This window comes from Amblyomma maculatum, chromosome 1, assembly GCF_055883805.1.
Source record: "Amblyomma maculatum isolate TAMU_Amacu chromosome 1, ASM5588380v1, whole genome shotgun sequence".
NCBI lineage: Eukaryota > Metazoa > Arthropoda > Arachnida > Ixodida > Ixodidae > Amblyomma > Amblyomma maculatum.
The window spans coordinates 232,782,408-232,794,581 of NC_139344.1; the positions used below are offsets into that span (position 1 = coordinate 232,782,408).

The following is a 12,174-nucleotide window of genomic DNA, read 5'->3' on the forward strand; positions in this document are numbered from 1 at the left end:
AATACCCAAGCGTGAGATTCGGCCTTATCGCGGCAACCATCACCTTAACACGCACCCTATCGCCAGAACCTGCATTGGCCACCCTGGTGTACTACTAGGTCATTGCCCGCTATAAATGCACCAAATAACAGCCGGATGTCAGTAACCAATGGATGCGGAGAAACTGGCTAAATAGGTGGTCAGACCTGTGAGGCTGTGATGCAGCAGGTGGTGCTAAACATATTTGACTCCGGGGCAAGCCCCCTCTGGAAAGTGCACCTGGCAAAGTTTAACGCTAGAATCTTATCTAGTGAGGCCAGTCTAGCAGTGCTGTCTCAGGAACTAATGGACACTAAATGGGATGTGATAGAGCTTAGTGAGGCCAAGCGACGTACTCGGTGTATAGAGACGACTACGCAAGTAACAAGTTAATGGCAGTGTTGGAAATATTCGGTCACACCGTGAACCGATTTCATAGCTACCAAAGGACAAGACCTCAAGGTCTAATTCCAACAAGAATAGTGTGCTGCTTTGACCAAGTGGAGAAAACAGAGGAAAGTGCATGGACCTGCCAAATGGCTTCAACTGATGTAATTTTACTGCCGCGTGGAAGGGTGGTCAAAGAAAGGGATGTGAAAGGAAAGACGCGTGTCGCAGGAACCGGCTCCAACGGAGCGACAAGAAAGAATGCGGAACAATCGTGTTCCGGTGGTGGTTAAAAATAATGCGATCCGATTCTCCTACCGATAAAAGTAAAAAGCATGATCGAATCGGAACCTCGCCGTGATATAAATGAGGCATATTTCGGAGCCATTTCATTGGCTTGAAGTGGTGCCGTTTTTTTTTTTTTTTTTTTTTTTTTTTTTTTTACTCTTTTGCTTACACCTTACCTCGCGATGGCATAACACCATGCATACCGAGTGCAAGCACGAGCGATACTCCCCGCTGTTAAGCGATCCGGATTCGTGCTGCGCGTCTGGAATTGTCTGACGCCCTGTTCAGCGGTACGCTCGGCAGCGCAGCTCTTCCTTCAACGCCGGTTAACCCCGCTACATGAAGTCTGAATGTTGGTGCCTCGAGTTGTAGGTTAGAAAATTTGCTTAGCCAAAATGATTGTTGCTAATCAAAACCAAAACGACTTTGTCAAAACAAAATTTATCGACACTACACGAGTTATAAATCTGTAACTTGTGTAGAATTTTAAATTCTTCTTCGGCAAATTAAACTACATTTGAGAAAGATTTGATGTTGGGAAAGGTTGAGGGTCGCCGGAGAATGGATAGGCAGCGAACGCGATGGTTAGATGGCATCCTCAAGGCGCTGCTTATGAAGTTATGTGATGTTAGAAAGATAGTGAGAGACCGGAAAGCGTGGCGGGACATGGTCCATAGGGTCACGAAGAGTCGGACACGACTGAACGACTGAACTGATATTTCGTCAAGTGATCTTTAGCACCATTTTACTTTCGCAAGCCGTAACGTGGCAACCGGTGTGCACCTTTGCTGAGAAGGGTCACGTAACGTAATTAATTCTGGCTGTCCACCCTGCGGTATACAGACTATCAAAGCAAGCGCCTGACGGGACCGGTACGCTGTGCGGAAGAGCGCAGTCGGCATTCTGGCTGCCCCTGTGCAAGCTTTTCGATCCCTGCCGGGTCTGCGCGAGCCGCAGTCCACGGGCCGTGGGCGCCCCTTTTCGTGGTCCGCTATGAGGGCGCCACCGCGTAGCCCCCGTGCGAGCGTGGCGCCCTCGCGACTCGTTGAACGCATGCGTGGAGCGCGCCGCTCCTCCCATACGCGATGGGGAGTGGTTCTACCGGCGTGTTTCTCGACTCCTCACTGCGGCAGTGCATGTCGGTCTGCAGCGCTCATCGGGCGCGGTGTGCTCGCGCTCCTGGCCCCGCTGTGTAGGCCGCGCACTCCTCTTCTCGGCGTGCTCCGCTTGGCGCACCTGGTGGGTCAGCGACTTCCTTCGCCGGCCTCCACTTCACATCTGGCCCCGAGCAGCGGGGGAAAGCACCCCTCTCGACGGGACACCATGTGACGGTGTGCGCGTTCCAAGCAAGGACTGTTAAGACGCTAGCTGTCAATACACGTTGGCTTTCGAGAAGGACGGAGAGACACGGGCGGACTTGGAAAAGACAAAAAGTACAAGGCTCCAGCTAGTTTCGACAGTGCTGAGCTAAAGTCCCTCTCGTGCGAACCTGTCGTCCAGGCCACTGATCGTTTCGCGCCACGGACAAGTGTCAAACTACGCGTGACATCCCGCTCAGCTGTTTCTCGCTACCAACGGCCCGCGTCGCCGGTCGGCCGTTGGAGGGGTTCGTGATGTGAGGTAAGCGAGCAGCGTGTGTGTGTGCGTGCACGCGCGGGCATCTTTAGCCCCTCACTTTTAAGCTTTGTAGTAGCTCAAGTAACATACTACTTGACCTACTACGTGTTATGAAATACGTTGCAGATAAATCGGCATAATCGAGACACTGTACGAATTTTTTTTTCAACAAACCAATGTTACTTGACGATAGGTAACAGCGCACATGAAGACACACACACACACTCGACAAAGAACGACACAGGACACTCGCTATTAACTTTCGTCAAGTCGCAATGCACCATCTAGCCCGTCTTCAAGTTTTGTTAAATCCAATGTTGTGGCTTGTTGACATCTCCGTTAATATCTACGTTGAAAGGAGGAACAAGGAAACAGCGCCGAAAACACAAGTTATTTTCAATGCCACCGTAAAATGAATTAGTTATAGCCAAATACTGCGCTGATTATTTGATTGCATCGTGCTACGCACAAATGGAATTGCGCCCTAGCTCACAAAAGCATGGGGGTTCCCCTAAATATTTGACCAACACCATTCCCACTTCGAGTTATAGATCAATTCGCTCTCGCTCTACCATCCGATCTGCTAGCCGTCCTGGTTAGCTCGTAGAGCGACTGCCCCGGAAAGGCGGTGGTGCCGGGTCGATCCCCGGATCAGGACGAATTTTTCTTTAACTACGAAGTTTCTGAGAAAGCTGTACAGCTTTCCTTCGTAGCCGTATGGCTGCGCTTGGATAGATGTCACTGAGTAATTACTCCATTATTAGAAAAAGCAGTTAAAGTAGGGTAAACTGTTCTAGAACTTCGACGTGGTTCGCTACGCTTTAAATGATGGGGTCGTGAACGAGGTCACACCGCTGATAATAACGACCATTTTCTTGAATGCGCGTACTTCTGCTCTACCTGTTCCAGCCTTCTGCTCGTGGCAAATTATACATCCGTCGTTGGTGCCGAGTGTTGCATTCTGCTGTCAATGTCGACTTTAGCTCGTGCAGCACACTGACAATTTGACCGTACTTGAATTGCTCTAACGTAGTGAAACTATGTCCTCTGTTTCACACTAAGATGTTTGTTTTCGTCTCTTTTTATTATTTTTGTTTATTCTGTTGTGCTGTGCTGATTCATGCGGTTTATTTTATCGATCACGTGACCGCAGCACTTCATTTTTAGATTTTCAGTAATTCTGCTGGAACATCGAGAGTATATATTTATGTGATACCTGTATGCAGAAAAAAATAAAGAATGCTGTTCCTTCGTTTCGACACAGCCGATGTCGCGCCGTAGTGAATTCGTACTGACGAATAATTTTTTGGAGCGGTTGTGGTCTGTTTGGAGAAAGTGGCAGCCCCTCGAACAGTTGAAGGCCTGCCGAGTATTTAAGCTGGAGTTTGGCGGTATCAGTTGGGTTATATACTAGATTCTGGACGCGATGCTTTTACAAAGCGCTATTTGCACGGTACTTTTTTCGCATTAGAGAGCTGCCGATTAGTTTCGAGTGCCTGTTATTCTTTGGCGTGTACCGAAACATCATTCTCTGTACGGTCTTTTTGAGATTCGACTTTATTGAAATGCAGTTGCTGCGGCCGTGATCGAACCGGTATTGATGCACCCTTCACGAAACACCTATCTGCTTTCTATTTTGAACAGTGTCTGCTCACGAGAAATTGATTTTAACGACGCTGGATCCATATCTTAGTTTTTACTAGGCCGCAGGCTAAAAGATTTTTGTTTTTCTAAAGTAACAAATGGCGAAATTCGCCTTCCCTTTCAAAACACTCAAAAATGGGGAAAAGCTACACCGCTAGGATGCGAAGAGACATTCTCTACTAGAGAGATCTGGCGCGTAGTGATGAAGTTTGCTGCACGCAAAGTACTGCAGAGTAGGCAGTACTAAAGCCACGTCATGGTTTATCTGAGATGATTGCCTTAAACACGAGGAAGATAGGCTTTTAACATAAATCAGCTGTTATTATCACTATAACCTGAACAAATGATATCCCCCTATATAGGGCCGGCTTTCGTCCTGTTTATTCCGTGTATTTCTTGCGGGGTTTAATGCAAACTCAGGGGAGAAGAACGTCAGTTTTGCTTCCTGTGATTCAGTTTAGTTTGAGTTAGGCGTAGAATTGAGCTGGGAATGAGGAAGCATCAGCGTTTTGCTACGCTTTTCGCGCTGTGGTGTTCGCTTCCACGTGGCTGCAGGCTGCCCAGATTGCCCAGACCTGCAGGTCAGACTAGTTAATGAATGTGATTTTCAAATTAATTTTTAATCACACAGAAGGCGGCATCCACAAGCAGTCTATCCACAGGGACATATCTCATGTTCATTCACTATTTTTTATTTGTTTTTAGACATATTTGCGTTGTCCGCAGCAAACGAGTGCGAACGGTCTCGCAGATGACGTACCATGAGGTTTTATTAAATGTAATTCAAAAACTTTACAGTTATCATTGCTCTGTCTTCTTTGATTTTCTTTTGTCACTGGATATTATCAGCACCCGCTGAATTTCGTCTAACCAATGATGACCTCCGCTGGTTGACGAAGTAAGGCTGGCGTGCTTATGTTCTTTTTCTGCTTCTTCTCTGGTTTTTAAAACGTATGATTCTTTTCCGAACTTTCTTTTTCAAGGCACTGTAGGAAAATGGACTGCTATTTTGAACACACGATAGTGTTTCTGAATGCCTGGACAACTTAGGAACCAGTTTCATGTTCCACATATAACATCGCCATGTGCGGGACCATCGTAAAATTCACGGGGACAGCGCTGGAAGCTGTCATTCTTTAATGTGTCATGCTGTGTCATTCTTTAATGGTCGCGTTCGCGGACCCTTATACGACAGTCTGCATGCACAGCCAGACATCTCTTCGGGTCATCTAGCTGGTGGGTGTGTGCTTTCCTTAGGGTATCATGAGGTGGCAACACGGACACAATGAGAATACCTCGCAACCTACACTATAAGCAAGAATAAGCCTATAGGGGAGTAAAAAGAGAGTAGCATGTCCTCTAATGCACTTCCTAGTAGGGGTGCGGTAATCTTTTCAGCCCCCGGGCAGATTTTCACAACTAACTTATACGGAATGCATCACTCTGGCAACAGAAGCATATTATCTCCCTAAAAAATAGTTATTGGATGTAATTATTAATGAAATGAGGCTTTTAACCACTGCATCATAGGTTTTTACATTATTCATTAGAGGACACAGAAATATAATTTAAAATCTACGTAATTGCTGGAACTTTGCATATTTCAAACGTGAGAATCGGCTTCCGTATTTCTAGCGATAAAAATCTGCCCCACGGCTCTGCAGTATGCCCTAACTTTAATAGGGAGTGCTCTAAGGACAACCTACTCCCTTCTTACCCCTTTATATGCTTATTCTTGTTTAGAGTAGTTGAGAGTTTCGGTCTTGAGACGTCACATTCCTCCAGCCCATGGAAATTATCTGACCAATGCCACATTTTTTTTCATCGATGAGACTTTTGTTGCTACCGCATAAAAAATGACAAGACTGCCAAACGCTGTTTCTCTAAACCCAGATGCTTTCAACATATCGCTGTTAACTTCCTATTGTTGCCACAGGTTTATTTTTATTCTACTTTCTAATAATTAACCAAATTAATTATATTCCTCTATGTCTTTCTTATTTCGGTGGCTTGTCTTCCTTCTCACAATGTTGAAAGATGATGAGGACATGCGACTGAAATATAGAGCTCGTTTCAAGAACAGCCAGTAAGTTATTCTATATGGCCTTTGCATTAAACTCAAATGCGTTCAAGTACCGTGAAAAGCAGCACCGATACCACGAACTTTCAGGTGACATAACCGATGTTTTTTCCTTGCCTCTACAGATTTTATTTAAGCGCGCCGATGGTTAAAGATGCGTCCGAGTCGCTGAGTCCCCTCACCAAGCACCCAGGTACTCTTTACTAGTTCAAGAGGAATTTGAGACGCCGCATTTCCTTCGCGGTTTCTGCGCGGTGACAGCAAAATCAAGGGCTTCCATTTCAGGCTTGGTTAGGCAAGGCACCACCAATCGAATTTCTCGGGTGAACGCGTCGCTGTGCGTGTAGCGAAATGGGAATAGGAACAGACACGGCAAGAAACTTCTTCCGGTTCCTAGCTTCCCTTCAAGTGCTCTGTTCGTTTCTTTCTTTTTTTCTTCTGTTTTATGCTAAACAAACATTCGACTTTTTGGTACCTGCGACGTCGTCCAAAAAACAGCTGCATTTTTACGCTATCATTCAGAGTAAAAGCACTATTGTTAACGCGATCTCAGCATATCTGCCCTGTAGTAAATTGCAGCATGGAGCCTTAATTAGCTGTAGTCTCTTTTTCAGAACATGAAACTGTCATGTTCTTCCCCACTGATTCTACTTAAAGAAAATGTATAAAAGAGGTATTCTCAAACCAGGTTCAGCATTCGACTCTGCGAACGCCAGTAATGTTGTAGCAGTGCAGTCAATGCCGTCATATTTGATCATATTCGTGACACAGCACGGTAATTGAATATCGCTATATTAGGTCTTTAATGGTTACTGTGAAATGTTGTCGCCATTTTTCTTTCCAAATTTCCCGCGGTCTTTAGCGCTTTTAAAGACTGGCGAGTCGATTTTAACTGAGCGCTGGTAACCAAGTATCTGCCACAGCTCTTGCGCCTTGGTGCAAGTGCAAGCTCTAATATCGCATTCCAATCAGCGACCCGGAGCGTGCTTTCTTGCTCGGCAAACCTATAAGAGCGCGTCGCAATTTGTGATTCGAATTCAGATATTGAACTCTGACTGGACCGCTGCGGATGTCTTGTTCCTGCGCGCATTCGGAGAGCTACTCCGGATATTGGACTGAATTTCGCCATAAGAAAGAAGCAAAAAAGAAAGACGTCATAGCACATTTTAAAGGAACCACATGTAGCGGAAGTTTTGCTGTAGCAATATTGAAAGCATCGGTGGACATTCCTGCAATCTTGACACCACTGATGGTGGAGCAGGTCTTAAGTAGTGCAGTACCATAATACTTTAGAGGCGTCTGACTAATTGAACCGCAGAGTTTAGCCTCATTTTGATCATTTAGACTATTTCTGCAGAGCGCATTTCTTCTTTGTTTTGGAGTGTATGACTGCGCATCTGGAATTCAATCACGCATTTTAGATTTACACAATACCCCACGTTATTGTGGCTACATTTGCCTCGGTGCACTCTAATTCGGTTCTGTTTCTGCCTTAGTTATTAGGTTACCTAGGAATGTTAGTCTTCTCACCTGCGTATTTTGAAAATGGATTTTGTGTGTTAGCAACTCGATCGTTTGCTTGCTTGCGCTTGTCTGTGCGTGCGTGCGTGCCAGGAGAAAAACACGTCAACGTCTCTCTCCGTTTTCTCTCGCAGGGTAATATGCGTTCGTAAATTTCACCGTGTAGTCGAAGCCGCTTGGCTGAACGTAGACGTTTATCTAAAACTGCGGGAAAAACTTAAAGCAAACAAACGTTGCCTCATCGGTAACAGCCACTGTTCTTTTTTCAAATTCTTTTTTTACTTTTATAATTTATTTATTTTTATTTTTGTAATATTTTTAGAGGACAACCGTACGGAGGTTTGCGATCTATTGCCTAAATGTCGCCAGGTACACCACTTTGAACGATATATATATATATATATATATATATATATATATATATATATATATATATATATATATATATATATATATATATATATATATATATATATATTATTTTCATCTTTTAACGCATAAATTTGCCTCCTAATTCCTGGTGTATCTCTCCAAACGGCGATAAGTGGAGAATGCCAGGTTGTGTCTTTCAATCGTGCAAATGCTATTCGAATAGGCGTTCACGTACGCCCCGCCCCGCCTCTCTTTGTTGACGTACTCTATACGAAGCTTCCTGGTCGTCCGTTCTGAGGAAAGAAAAGGAGCAAAAGACGAACACAAATCCAGCGCGTACGTTTTGACGAAGCAAGGTATTTTTTCTTACTTTTTTTTTTACTCACTCGCTGCCATACAGTAGACGGCGCATTATACTAATGGCCCGAGAGAAATGTAACATCCTAAGCGCAGCTTTTGTCGATGAGCATACATATTCCGCAGTTGGGGCCGGCCGCATTCTGTTCCGCGTCGTCGTTTGCAGACACCACGTTTATAGACGGACACCGCCGCATAACGCTTTGGAGAACGCCTCCTGCGGTCGATCGAAAGCCGGTTTAGTCGGTCCACTATATTGATGCCTGATAGGTTCCGAACACGCTTAATTCGTGTATCGACTTCGCCCACGTCTGCATTATTCATAGTTCGGCAGACAACTTCCTCGATTCCGGTAAGAAGGGGAATGCAGTCGCGTTTGCTTTGACGCGCCAGTGGTAGGCTGCGTGTGCTTGGACTTGGTCTATACGTATAGCGTGCTGCAGTTCATCTGTGTCTTGCTCGCTCGCAGCATTCACCTATATGGCTTCAGTAAAGCTCTTAGGTGTGCGTATCAAGAAGTGATAAATGCGCAGGTAGTGCTAGATATCTTCAGACGAAATAAATAAAAGTGAAACGCGGCGACGAAAAACCGAAAAAGTGAAAAGCATTTAACGTTCGCGCCCCTTATAGCTGGCACCGCATTTAGCCACCTTGTGATACTTTCCAATAACTGGTACGCTGTAAATGCGGTCTTTAGTTTTTCGAGCATAAAGCGGAGGTGTATGAAATCAATGCTTAATTGCATCTTGTCACGTTAGGCGTTGAGAAATGAAAAGTCGCTTAAAGAACCTATGTGATAGAAAAAAAATTTTCAGTAAAACAGTCACAGCTAAATTTTCGGTTGTCATGCCCTCAAGCACCAGCTTTAGCTCTTTGGCACAGAAGAGGCAATTTTATCACACCACAAGCTAGCAGTTCATTTCTGCTCAGCTTTGAAGCTTAAATAAAAAAATTCTCATCGACAACCACGTGGTACAAGGCCTGAAATTTTATGCAGTAGGCTTGAAAGCCGCCATATAAGTTTATATCACGGATCGTTCGCAGTTGCGTATAGTGAGCTTTTAAAGCAGTTTTTTCGTCCCCCACCTCCTACCCTCTTTGTGCTTTTTAACGCACGTCAGTCACCTTCTAAGGCGCTGCTCGCGGGCCGGTTATAAATTTTCTTCTATGTATGTCGCTTTCATTCTTAAAGCGGCTTTAAAAGCAGTATTAAGACGAATAGCGCCCCCCACCACCCCTCAACCCCCGAATCGAGCGTCTTCTTTCCCTTCCGTAATCCGTTTTGTTGGCGCGCGGGGGACAATTTATGAGCGCTGCGTTTTATTTATCGGCGCCAAACGGCGAACCAAGAAGCAGCTGTTTCCTGCTCGGGACCTCCTCAAACTGGCTCTTCGCGAACGGCTTCTCCTTCTCGAGCCAAGTGTGCTCGCGATCGCTGGTCGGAGATCATCAGCCGCCATCATGGTGGACGACGATCGCGGTTCCCAGTTACGTCTTTCGATTCGCCACGTGTAATCACAAAGGAAGCGCTCCGGCGTCTGTGCGCGCCGCCCGGCGGAAAAATGGGGCCAACCGCGTAAAGCGCTCTCGCCGGGCTCGCCTCGCCGCCTAATGTGCGCTGCAGCTGCCGCCGCCGCGTCGCTCGCCTCGTCATCTGTCCCGGTTACGTCGTACTTGCGTGCTGCCCCCACAAGCACTGAGATATGCGTCCAGTATCGAGCGCTAAAATGGGGAGCGCTTTAGCTTCGGGTAATTCTTTTTTTATTGGTGCAGCCGAGAGTTTATCAAGGATTTGGATATACGGGGAAGGGATAGATAAGGTGCGGCAGTCAACCCCACGGCTGAAGAGAAAGCGCCTTAAAAAAAAAAAAGTCGAAAGGAGGAAAGTGTCGGCGAGGAGAGGGCAGCGTCAGCGTTGGCGCAGAGTTGTTTTGAAGAGCTGGTACGCGGATGTGCATAAATCACTGGGTGTCACCACATGGCTTCGCTCGTCACGCTGTGCACAGAGGATGAGAGGGGAAAAAATCAAGAAAACTTGAGCGAACGCGCGAAATTTTCTATATTCTTGCAAGCCAAAGATGCTAGCAGAAAAAGTGACACAAGTCTCAACTCTCAGCAGGGTGTCACATCGTGCACTCGAAATTTTTATGCCACCAGATTTGTTGGTCCAATTGGATTCATTTAGTCGTGAGAACGAAATATGCCAGGAAAGGGAGGAAAAGCATGCCGGGGGGGGGGGGGGGGGGAGGGAGCATGATGCAGCTCTTCTGTTTGGATTTGTTTGAACCGGGGATAATGGCACTAGAAGAGATAAAATTAAACGGCATTCACCAAACTCCAGTTCAAGCAAATTGACTAGAATTTGCACCTTTGTCATACATTCCTTCAATCCTGCATATGGCGTCCATCTGTTATCAGTGACTCTGCCTCGGTCAAAGAAGGTGCAGATCAGGAGCATCGACAATGATGCTGTGCCGAAGGGGATCGGAAAGGACCACAAGAATGTGCTGCTTCATTCTCAAAAAAATTTGCACAAGTACAGGCACTGGCAAAAACACAGCGAAACCACCAGCCGACGAGCCGGTGTGCGACAGTATATATGATCGTGGGAGCGTTGCATAAGAAAACGCTGAGACATATTTTCGAAAACCTGTTTTCATTACATCCATGGACTACGCATTAGTACAGTTGCACCAACGGTTCGAAAAGCGCAGGACAATATTAAAGCACTTTTCTGTAATTGTACCATCCGTAACACCGCCATATAAGATAATCGAGAGAAAGGAGCAGAAAATCTCCTGACCGTTTTTTCGCAGGCTCAGAACGTGGATGAGAGGGCTGCTTCGGGATAACTATACGATTATGGTTGACAAAATGGGCGAACAAAGCAGGGAGCCAGCACCCTAGCACAAGAGCAGATGTCTCTTCTTATTGGGACTGCAGGTTCTATCCAGATGTACACTAACTACTGCAGGTCGCCCTTCCTGTGACCGCTGCCAGCGCAGGCGGAACAGCTTCATGCATGAGATCATTCAAAACCTATTTGGGCTCTACAATGTCTGAGGAATACATAGTTGGGGCGGCGCTCCCTAAGACAGAGCGCCGACATCAGCCCCCAGAGACATCGACATCAACGTGTTCGAAGTCGCTGATCACTTCGTTAAAGCTCCACTGATAGCGAAGCAGCACAGAAATCGGTGCAAGTAAAAAGCTGTGTTGCTTCAAGTCCATAAACGCGTAATTATGGCAAAGTACGACAGTTCACAAGCTTTTAAAACCGCAGAATTTTTCTGTTTATTGCAACTGTTAGCATTGCGATCAAAGTTATCATTCGAATACTAAAATTACGAGGACATCAATAACAAATTTTTATCGACATTTCTCATTAAAATTCCGTCCCACGTGGCGTTTCCCAACATATAAACTTGTATGTTGGGTAATCCAACTTGCTGCATCATATCTGTCTTCCGTTTGTCCTTTGTTTTGTTGTCTTTTTTTTTAATTTTTTAGCTACCTACCTTTACTTCTTTTTGAAACCAAAGTAATACCCTTCTTTAATTTTGGGTGCAGAATGATAGTCGCTGCACAGGCAGTGAAAATACACATTTCTTATTGATTTCAGCATTCTTCTATTATTCTATCCACATGATGATGTTGCGAACGCAGCATAGCCCAAGTACATATCACTATTCAGCGATCATAATTTGTTCTTGCTTGGATCGTCTGTCTTTAAATGCATAAAGTTTATTATCTGTAATTACGCAACATGTTTATTTGCCTTGTTTTACACATTATACACAGTGCCTTTTGCTTAGACACGTAGATTTATTTGGTACTTACATGCATGTTTATATATCTTGCCACGAAGGTTTGTGTATATACATGCTTAG

The 12,174-nt window shown here is 45.4% G+C and overlaps 1 protein-coding gene across 3 annotated transcripts in view; it reads left to right on the plus strand.

The window, feature by feature from the left end:
* The window catches only part of LOC146205895 (protein O-mannosyl-transferase Tmtc3-like), a 431,454-nt gene that overhangs the window by 41,700 nt on the left and 377,580 nt on the right, over window positions 1–12,174 (plus strand). For 2 of the 3 annotated variants that reach the window (XM_084590560.1, XM_084590562.1), the window contains exon 1: window positions 1,789–2,313. The exons of the other annotated variant lie outside the window; for it this stretch is intronic. The gene's annotated coding sequence lies outside the window, so the exon portion shown is untranslated. Of the gene's footprint in view, window positions 1–1,788; window positions 2,314–12,174 lie in introns of those variants that run through there. 3 annotated transcript variants of the gene reach the window in all.